Source organism: Oncorhynchus keta, unplaced genomic scaffold (genome assembly GCF_023373465.1).
Source record: "Oncorhynchus keta strain PuntledgeMale-10-30-2019 unplaced genomic scaffold, Oket_V2 Un_contig_7937_pilon_pilon, whole genome shotgun sequence".
Lineage (NCBI taxonomy): Eukaryota > Metazoa > Chordata > Actinopteri > Salmoniformes > Salmonidae > Oncorhynchus > Oncorhynchus keta.
The window spans coordinates 75,001-86,099 of record NW_026289764.1 but is presented as its reverse complement, the minus strand read 5'-3'; the positions used below and the strand labels follow the sequence as shown (position 1 = coordinate 86,099).

Sequence of the window (11,099 nt, the reverse complement as noted above, 5' to 3'; positions counted from 1 at the left end):
GTTAACACACTACCCTGTTGACCAGGTACACACCCCAGGACTCTACAATACACACCTAGAGAGATGGTTAACACACTACCCTGTTGACCAGGTACACACCCCAGGACTCTACAATACACACCTAGAGAGATGGTTAACACACTACCCTGTTGACCAGGTACACACCCCAGGACTCTACTATACACACCTAGAGAGATGGTTAACACCCCAGGACTCTACAATACACACCTAGAGAGATGGTTAACACACTACCCTGTTGACCAGGTACACACCCCAGGACTCTACTATAGACACCTAGAGAGATGGTTAACACACTACCCTGTTGACCAGGTACACACCCCGGGACTCTACTATACACACCTAGAGAGATGGTTAACACACTACCCTGTTGACCAGGTACACACCCCAGGACTCTACAATACACACCTAGAGAGATGGTTAACACACTACCCTGTTGACCAGGTACACACCCCGGACTCTACTATAGACACCTAGAGAGATGGTTAACACACTACCCTGTTGACCAGGTACACACCCCAGGACTCTACAATACACACCTAGAGAGATGGTTAACACACTACCCTGTTGACCAGGTATACACCCCAGGACTCTACAATACACACCTAGAGAGATGGTTAACACACTACCCTGTTGACCAGGTATACACCCCAGGACTCTACAATACACACCTAGAGAGATGGTTAACACACTACCCTGTTGACCAGGTACACACCTAGAGAGATGGTTAACACACTACCCTGTTGACCAGGTACACACCCCGGGACTCTACAATACACACCTAGAGAGATGGTTAACACACTACCCTGTTGACCAGGTACACACCCCAGGACTCTACAATACACACCTAGAGAGATGGTTAACACACTACCCTGTTGACCAGGTACACACCCCAGGACTCTACAATACACACCTAGAGAGATGGTTAACACACTACCCTGTTGACCAGGTACACACCCCGGGACTCTACAATACACACCTAGAGAGATGGTTAACACACTACCCTGTTGACCAGGTACACACCCCAGGACTCTACAATACACACCTAGAGAGATGGTTAACACACTACCCTGTTGACCAGGTACACACCCCAGGACTCTACTATAGACACCTAGAGAGATGGTTAACACACCAGGACTCTACTATACACACCTAGAGAGATGGTTAACACACTACCCTGTTGACCAGGTATACACCCCGGGACTCTACAATACACACCTAGAGAGATGGTTAACACCCCAGGACTCTACTATACACACCTAGAGATATGGTTAACACCCCGGGACTCTACAATACACACCTAGAGAGATGGTTAACACACTACCCTGTTGACCAGGTACACACCTAGAGAGATGGTTAACACCCCAGGACTCTACTATACACACCTAGAGATATGGTTAACACCCCAGGACTCTACTATAGACACCTAGAGAGATGGTTAACACACTACCCTGTTGACCAGGTACACACCCCAGGACTCTACTATAGACACCTAGAGAGATGGTTAACACACTACCCTGTTGACCAGGTACACACCCCGGGACTCTACAATACACACCTAGAGAGATGGTTAACACACTACCCTGTTGACCAGGTACACACCCCAGGACTCTACTATAGACACCTAGAGAGATGGTTAACACACTACCCTGTTGACCAGGTACACACCCCGGGACTCTACTATAGACACCTAGAGAGATGGTTAACACACTACCCTGTTGACCAGGTACACACCCCAGGACTCTACCATAGACACCTAGAGAGATGGTTAACACACTACCCTGTTGACCAGGTATACACCCCAGGACTCTACAATACACACCTAGAGAGATGGTTAACACACTACCCTGTTGACCAGGTACACACCCCAGGACTCTACAATACACACCTAGAGAGATGGTTAACACACTACCCTGTTGACCAGGTATACACCCCGGGACTCTACAATACACACCTAGAGAGATGGTTAACACACTACCCTGTTGACCAGGTATACACCCCAGGACTCTACAATACACACCTAGAGAGATGGTTAACACACTACCCTGTTGACCAGGTATACACCCCAGGACTCTACAATACACACCTAGAGAGATGGTTAACACACTACCCTGTTGACCAGGTATACACCTAGAGAGATGGTTAACACACTACCCTGTTGACCAGGTATACACCCCGGGACTCTACAATACACACCTAGAGAGATGGTTAACACACTACCCTGTTGACCAGGTACACACCCCAGGACTCTACAATACACACCTAGAGAGATGGTTAACACACTACCCTGTTGACCAGGTATACACCCCGGACTCTACAATACACACTACCCTGTTGACCAGGTACACACCCCAGGACTCTACTATAGACACCTAGAGAGATGGTTAACACACTACCCTGTTGACCAGGTACACACCCCAGGACTCTACTATAGACACCTAGAGAGATGGTTAACACACTACCCTGTTGACCAGGTACACACCCCAGGACTCTACAATACACACCTAGAGAGATGGTTAACACCCCAGGACTCTACTATAGACACCTAGAGAGATGGTTAACACACCAGGACTCTACTATAGACACCTAGAGAGATGGTTAACATCCCAGGACTCTACAATACACACCTAGAGAGATGGTTAACACACCAGGACTCTACTATAGACACCTAGAGAGATGGTTAACACACCAGGACTCTACTATAGACACCTAGAGAGATGGTTAACACACCAGGACTCTACTATAGACACCTAAAGCGATGGTTAACACACCAGGACTCTACTATAGACACCTAGAGAGATGGTTAACACACAGGACTCTACTATAGACACCTAGAGAGATGGTTAACATCCCAGGACTCTACTATAGACACCTAGAGAGATGGTTAATATCCCAGGACTCTACTATAGACACCTAGAGAGATGGTTAACATCCCAGGACTCTACTATAGACACCTAGAGAGATGGTTAACATCCCAGGACTCTACTATAGACACCTAAAGCGATGGTTAACACACCAGGACTCTACTATAGACACCTAGAGAGATGGTTAACACACCAGGACTCTACTATAGACACCTAGAGAGATGGTTAACATCCCAGGACTCTACTATAGACACCTAGAGAGATGGTTAATATCCCAGGACTCTACTATAGACACCTAGAGAGATGGTTAACATCCCAGGACTCTACTATAGACTCCTAGAGAGATGGTTAACATCCCAGGACTCTACTATAGACACCTAGAGAGATGGTTAACATCCCATGACTCTACTATAGACACCTTGAGAGATGGTTAACATCCCAGGACTCTACTATAGACACCTAGAGAGATGGTTAACACACCAGGACTCTACTATAGACACCTAGAGAGATGATTACCATCCCAGGACTCTACTATAGACTCCTAGAGAGATGGTTAACATCCCAGGACTCTACTATAGACACCTAGAGAGATGGTTAATATCCCAGGACTCTACTATAGACACCTAGAGAGATGGTTAATATCCCAGGACTCTACTATAGACTCCTAGAGAGATGGTTAACACCCCAGGACTCCACTATAGACACCTAGAGAGATGGTTAACACACCAGGACTCTACTATAGACACCTAGAGAGATGGTTAACACACCAGGACTCTACTATAGACACCTAAAGCGATGGTTAACACCCCAGGACTCTACTATAGACACCTAGAGAGATGGTTAACATCCCAGGACTCTACTATAGACTCCTAGAGAGATGGTTAACATCCCAGGACTCTACTATAGACACCTAAAGCGATGGTTAACACAGTCTGTCTGACCAGGACTCTACTATAGACACCTAGAGAGATGGTTAACACCCCAGGACTCTACTATAGACACCTAGAGAGATGGTTAACATCCCAGGACTCTACTATAGACTCCTAGAGAGATGGTTAACATCCCAGGACTCTACTATAGACACCTAGAGAGATGGTTAACACACCAGGACTCTACTATAGACACCTAGAGAGATGGTTAATATCCCAGGACTCTACTATAGACACCTAGAGAGATGGTTAACATCCCATGACTCTACTATAGACACCTTGAGAGATGGTTAACATCCCAGGACTCTACTATAGACACCTAGAGAGATGGTTAACACACCAGGACTCTACTATAGACACCTAGAGAGATGGTTAACATCCCAGGACTCTACTATAGACACCTAGAGAGATGGTTAACACACCAGGACTCTACTATAGACACCTAGAGAGATGGTTAACACACCAGGACTCTACTATAGACACCTAAAGCGATGGTTAACACACCAGGACTCTACTATAGACACCTAGAGAGATGGTTAACACACCAGGACTCTACTATAGACACCTAGAGAGATGGTTAACATCCCAGGACTCTACTATAGACACCTAGAGAGATGGTTAATATCCCAGGACTCTACTATAGACACCTAGAGAGATGGTTAACATCCCAGGACTCTACTATAGACTCCTAGAGAGATGGTTAACATCCCAGGACTCTACTATAGACACCTAAAGATGGTTAACACACCAGGACTCTACTATAGACACCTAGAGAGATGGTTAACATCCCAGGACTCTACTATAGACACCTAGAGAGATGGTTAACATCCCAGGACTCTACTATAGACACCTAGAGAGATGGTTAATATCCCAGGACTCTACTATAGACACCTAGAGAGATGGTTAACATCCCATGACTCTACTATAGACACCTAGAGAGATGGTTAACATCCCAGGACTCTACTATAGACACCTAGAGAGATGGTTAACACCCCAGGACTCTACTATAGACACCTAGAGAGATGGTTAACACCCCAGGACTCTACTATAGACACCTAGAGAGATGGTTAACACACCAGGACTCTACTATAGACACCTAGAGAGATGGTTAACACCCCAGGACTCTACTATAGACACCTAGAGAGATGGTTAACACACCAGGACTCTACTATAGACACCTAGAGAGATGGTTAACACCCCAGGACTCTACTATAGACACCTAGAGAGATGATTAACATCCCAGGACTCTACTTTCGACACCTAGAGATGGTTAACATCCCAGGACTCTACTATAGACACCTAGAGAGATGGTTAACACCCCAGGACTCTACTATAGACACCTAGAGAGATGGTTAACACCCCAGGACTCTACTATAGACACCTAGAGAGATGGTTAACATCCCAGGACTCTACTATAGACACCTAGAGAGATGGTTAACACCCCAGGACTCTACTATAGACACCTAGAGAGATGGTTAACACCCCAGGACTCTACTATAGACACCTAGAGAGATGGTTAACATCACAGGACTCTACTATAGACACCTAGAGAGATGGTTAACATCCCAGGACTCTACTATAGACACCTAAAGAGATGGTTAACACACCAGGACTCTACTATAGACACCTAGAGAGATGGTTAACACCCCAGGACTCTACTATAGACACCTAGAGAGATGGTTAACATCCCATAACTCTACTATAGACTCCTAGAGAGATGGTTAACATCCCAGGACTCTACTATAGACACCTAGAGAGATGATTAACATCCCAGGACTCTACTATAGACTCCTAGAGAGATGGTTAACATCCCAGGACTCTACTATAGACACCTAGAGAGATGGTTAACATCCCAGGACTCTACTATAGACACCTAGAGAGATGGTTAACATCCCAGGACTCTACTATAGACACCTAGAGAGATGGTTAACACACCAGGACTCTACTATAGACACCTAGAGAGATGGTTAACACCCCAGGACTCTACTATAGACACCTAGAGAGATGGTTAACACTCCAGGACTCTACTATAGACACCTAGAGAGATGGTTAACATCCCAGGACTCTACTATAGACACCTAGAGAGATGGTTAACATCCCAGGACTCTACTATAGACTCCTAGAGAGATGGTTAACACACCAGGACTCTACTATAGACACCTAGAGAGATGGTTAACACACCAGGACTCTACTATAGACACCTAGAGAGATGGTTAACATTCCAGGACTCTACTATAGACTCCTAGAGAGATGGTTAACACACCAGGACTCTACTATAGACACCTAGAGAGATGGTTAACACCCCAGGACTCTACTATAGACACCTAGAGAGATGGTTAACACACCAGGACTCTACTATAGACACCTAGAGAGATGGTTAACACACCAGGACTCTACTATAGACACCTAGAGAGATGGTTAACACCCCAGGACTCTACTATAGACACCTAGAGAGATGGTTAACACCCCAGGACTCTACTATAGACACCTAGAGAGATGGTTAACACACCAGGACTCTACTATAGACACCTAGAGAGATGATTAACATCCCAGGACTCTACTATAGACACCTAGAGAGATGGTTAACACACCAGGACTCTACTATAGACACCTAGAGAGATGGTTAACATCCCAGGACTCTACTATAGACACCTAGAGAGATGGTTAACACACCAGGACTCTACTATAGACACCTAGAGAGATGGTTAACATCCCAGGACTCTACTATAGACACCTAGAGAGATGGTTAACATCCCAGGACTCTACTATAGACACCTAGAGAGATGGTTAACACACCAGGACTCTACTATAGACACCTAGAGAGATGATTAACATCCCAGGACTCTACTATAGACACCTAGAGAGATGGTTAACACACCAGGACTCTACTATAGACACCTAGAGAGATGGTTAACACCCCAGGACTCTACTATAGACACCTAGAGAGATGGTTAACATCCCAGGACTCTACTATAGACACCTAGAGAGATGGTTAACATCCCAGGACTCTACTATAGACACCTGGAGAGATGGTTAACACACCAGGACTCTACTATAGACACCTGGAGAGATGGTTAACATCCCAGGACTATACTATAGACACCTAAAGCGATGGTTAACACACTAGACACCTAGAGAGATGGTTAACACACCAGGACTCTACTATAGACACCTAGAGAGATGGTTAACATCCCAGGACTCTACTATAGACACCTAGAGAGATGGTCAACATCCCAGGACTCCACTATAGACACCTAGAGAGATGGTTAACATTCCAGGACTCTACTATAGACACCTAGAGAGATGATTAACATCCCAGGACTCTACTATAGACACCTAGAGAGATGGTTAACATCCCAGGACTCTACTATAGACACCTAGAGAGATGATTAACATCCCAGGACTCTACTATAGACTCCTAGAGAGATGGTTAACATCCCAGGACTCTACTATAGACTCCTAGAGAGATGGTTAACATCCCAGGACTCTACTATAGACACCTAGAGAGATGGTTAACATCCCAGGACTCTACTATAGACACCTAGAGAGATGGTTAACATCCCAGGACTCTACTATAGACAACTAGAGAGATGGTTAATATCCCAGGACTCTACTATAGACTCCTAGAGAGATGGTTAACACCCCAGGACTCCACTATAGACACCTAGAGAGATGATTAACATTCCAGGACTCTACTATAGACACCTGGAGAGATGGTTAACATCCCAGGACTCTACTATAGACACCTAGAGAGATGATTAACACCCCAGGACTCTACTATAGACACCTAGAGAGATGATTAACATCCCAGGACTCTACTATAGACACCTAGAGAGATGGTTAACACCCCAGGACTCTACTATAGACACCTAGAGAGATGGTTAATATCCCAGGACTCTACTATAGACACCTAGAGAGATGGTTAATATCCCAGGACTCTACTATAGACTCCTAGAGAGATGGTTAACACCCCAGGACTCCACTATAGACACCTAGAGAGATGATTAACATTCCAGGACTCTACTATAAACACCTAGAGAGATGGTTAACACACCAGGACTCTACTATAGACACCTAGAGAGATGGTTAACACCCCAGGACTCTACTATAGACACCTAGAGAGATGGTTAACACCCCAGGACTCTACTATAGACACCTAGAGAGATGGTTAACATCCCAGGACTCTACTATAGACACCTAGAGAGATGATTAACATCCCAGGACTCTACTATAGACACCTAGAGAGATGGTTAACACACCAGGACTCTACTATAGACACCTAGAGAGATGGTTAACATCCCAGGACTCTACTATAGACACCTAGAGAGATGGTTAACATCCCAGGACTCTACTATAGACACCTAGAGAGATGGTTAACATCCCAGGACTCTACTATAGACACCTAGAGAGATGGTTAACACCCCAGGACTCTACTATAGACACCTAGAGAGATGGTTAACATCCCAGGACTCTACTATAGACACCTAGAGATGGTCAACATCCCAGGACTCTACTATAGACACCTAGAGAGATGGTTAACATCCCAGGACTCTACTATAGACTCCTAGAGAGATGGTTAACATCCCAGGACTCTACTATAGACACCTAGAGAGATGGTTAACACACCAGGACTCTACTATAGACACATAGAGAGATGATTAACATCCCAGGACTCTACTATAGACACCTAGAGAGATGGTTAACACACCAGGACTCTACTATAGACACCTAGAGAGATGGTTAACATCCCAGGACTCTACTATAGACACCTAGAGAGATGGTTAACACACCAGGACTCTACTATAGACACCTAGAGAGATGGTTAACATCCCAGGACTCTACTATAGACTCCTAGTAGAGATGGTTAACATCCCAGGACTCTACTATAGACACCTAGAGAGATGGTTAACACCCCAGGACTCTACTATAGACACCTAGAGAGATGATTAACATCCCAGGACTCTACTTTTGACACCTAGAGAGATGGTTAACATCCCAGGACTCTACTATAGACTCCTAGAGAGATGGTTAACACACCAGGACTCTACTATAGACACCTAGAGAGATGGTTAACATCCCAGGACTCTACTATAGACACCTAGAGAGATGGTTAACACACCAGGACTCTACTATAGACACCTAGAGAGATGGTTAACACACCAGGACTCTACTATAGACACCTGGAGAGATGGTTAACACACCAGGACTCTACTATAGACACCTGGAGAGATGGTTAACACACCAGGACTCTACTATAGACACCTGGAGAGATGGTTAACACACCAGGACTCTACTATAGACACCTAGAGAGATGGTTAACACACCAGGACTCTACTATAGACACCTAGAGAGATGGTTAACACACCAGGACTCTACTATAGACACCTAGAGAGATGGTTAACATCCCAGGACTCTACTATAGACACCTAGAGAGATGATTAACATCCCATGACTCTACTATAGACACCTAGAGAGATGGTTAACATCCCAGGACTCTACTATAGACACCTAGAGAGATGGTTAATATCCCAGGACTCTACTATAGACACCTAGAGAGATGGTTAACATCCCAGGACTCTACTATAGACACCTAGAGAGATGATTAACATCCCATGACTCTACTATAGACACCTAGAGAGATGGTTAACATCCCAGGACTCTACTATAGACTCCTAGAGAGATGATTAACATCCCAGGACTCTACTATAGACACCTAGAGATGGTTAACATCCCAGGACTCTACTATAGACTCCTAGAGATGGTTAACACACCAGGACTCTACTATAGACACCTAGAGAGATGATTAACACCCCAGGACTCTACTATAGACACCTAGAGATGGTTAACATTCCAGGACTCTACTATAGACACCTAGAGATGGTTAACATCCCAGGACTCTACTATAGACTCCTAGAGAGATGATTAACACCCCAGGACTCTACTATAGACTCCTAGAGAGATGGTTAACATCCCAGGACTCTACTATAGACTCATAGAAGATGGTTAACATCCCAGGACTCTACTATAGACTCCTAGAGAGATGATTAACACCCCAGGACTCTACTATAGACACCTAGAGAGATGGTTAACATCCCAGGACTCTACTATAGACTCCTAGAGAGATGATTAACACCCCAGGACTCTACTATAGACACCTAGAGAGATGATTAACACCCCAGGACTCTACTATAGACACCTAGAGGATGGTTAACATCCCAGGACTCTACTATAGACACCTAGAGAGATGATTAACACCCCAGGACTCTACTATAGACACCTAGAGAGATGGTTAACATCCCAGGACTCTACTATAGACACCTAGAGAGATGGTTAACACACCAGGACTCTACTATAGACACCTAGAGAGATGGATGTTGTCAGATTTCTAAAAGGCTTTACGGCTGAAAGCATACCATGCGATTATCTGAGAACAGCACCCAGCAGACAAATCATTACAAACAGTAACCGGCCAAGTAGAGGAGTAACACAAGTCAGATAGAGATAAAATGAATCCCTTACCTTTGATGATCTTCATATGGTTGCACTCACAAGACTCCCATTTACTCAATAGATGTTAGTTTTGTTCGATAAAGTCCCTCTTTATATCCAAAACCTCTGTTTTGTTCGATAAAGTCCCTCTTTAGATCCAAAAACCTCTGTTTTGTTGATAAAGTCCCTCTTTATATCCAAAAACCTCAGTTTTGTTCGATAAAGTCCCTCTTTAGATCCAAAAACCTCTGTTTTGTTCGATAAAGTCCCTCTTTATATCCAAAAACCTCTGTTTTGTTCAATAAAGTCCCTCTTTAGATCCAAAACCTCTGTTTTGTTCGATAAAGTCCTCTTTAGATCCAAAAACCTCTGTTTTGTTCGATAAAGTCCCTCTTTATATCCAAAAACCTCGGTTTTGTTCGATAAAGTCCCTCTTTAGATCCAAAACCTCGCTTTGTTCGATAATCCACAGGCTCAAAGGCAACAGGCAGACGAAACATCCAAATAGTATCCGTAAAGTTCGTAGTAACGTGGCAAATGGTGTTTATAATCGATCCTCAGGTTGTTTTTAGTCGTAATAATCAATCATATTTCAACCGGACAAAAGCTTTGTCGATATAAAAGGATAACAAGAAAGGCACGCTGTCTCTGGGACACGGCAGGGTCCACTCATTCAGAGAAAGGCTCTGGTTGCTGAGCATGAAAAACCTCTGGGACACTGCAGGGTCCACTATTCAGAGAAGGCTCTGTTGCTGCATGAAAAACCTCTGGGACACTGCAGGGTCCACTCATTCAGAGA

At 44.5% G+C, this 11,099-nt stretch overlaps 1 protein-coding gene across 1 annotated transcript in view; it reads left to right on the top strand.

Moving 5' to 3' along the window:
• Positions 1-1,557: 1,557 nt before the first annotated feature.
• Positions 1,558-11,099, top strand: part of LOC127926609 (bifunctional heparan sulfate N-deacetylase/N-sulfotransferase 4-like) — an 18,282-nt gene continuing 8,740 nt past the window's right edge. Inside the window, exon 1 of the mRNA XM_052512041.1 lies at positions 1,558-1,612. The gene's annotated coding sequence lies outside the window, so the exon portion shown is untranslated. The remainder of the gene's footprint in view (positions 1,613-11,099) is intronic.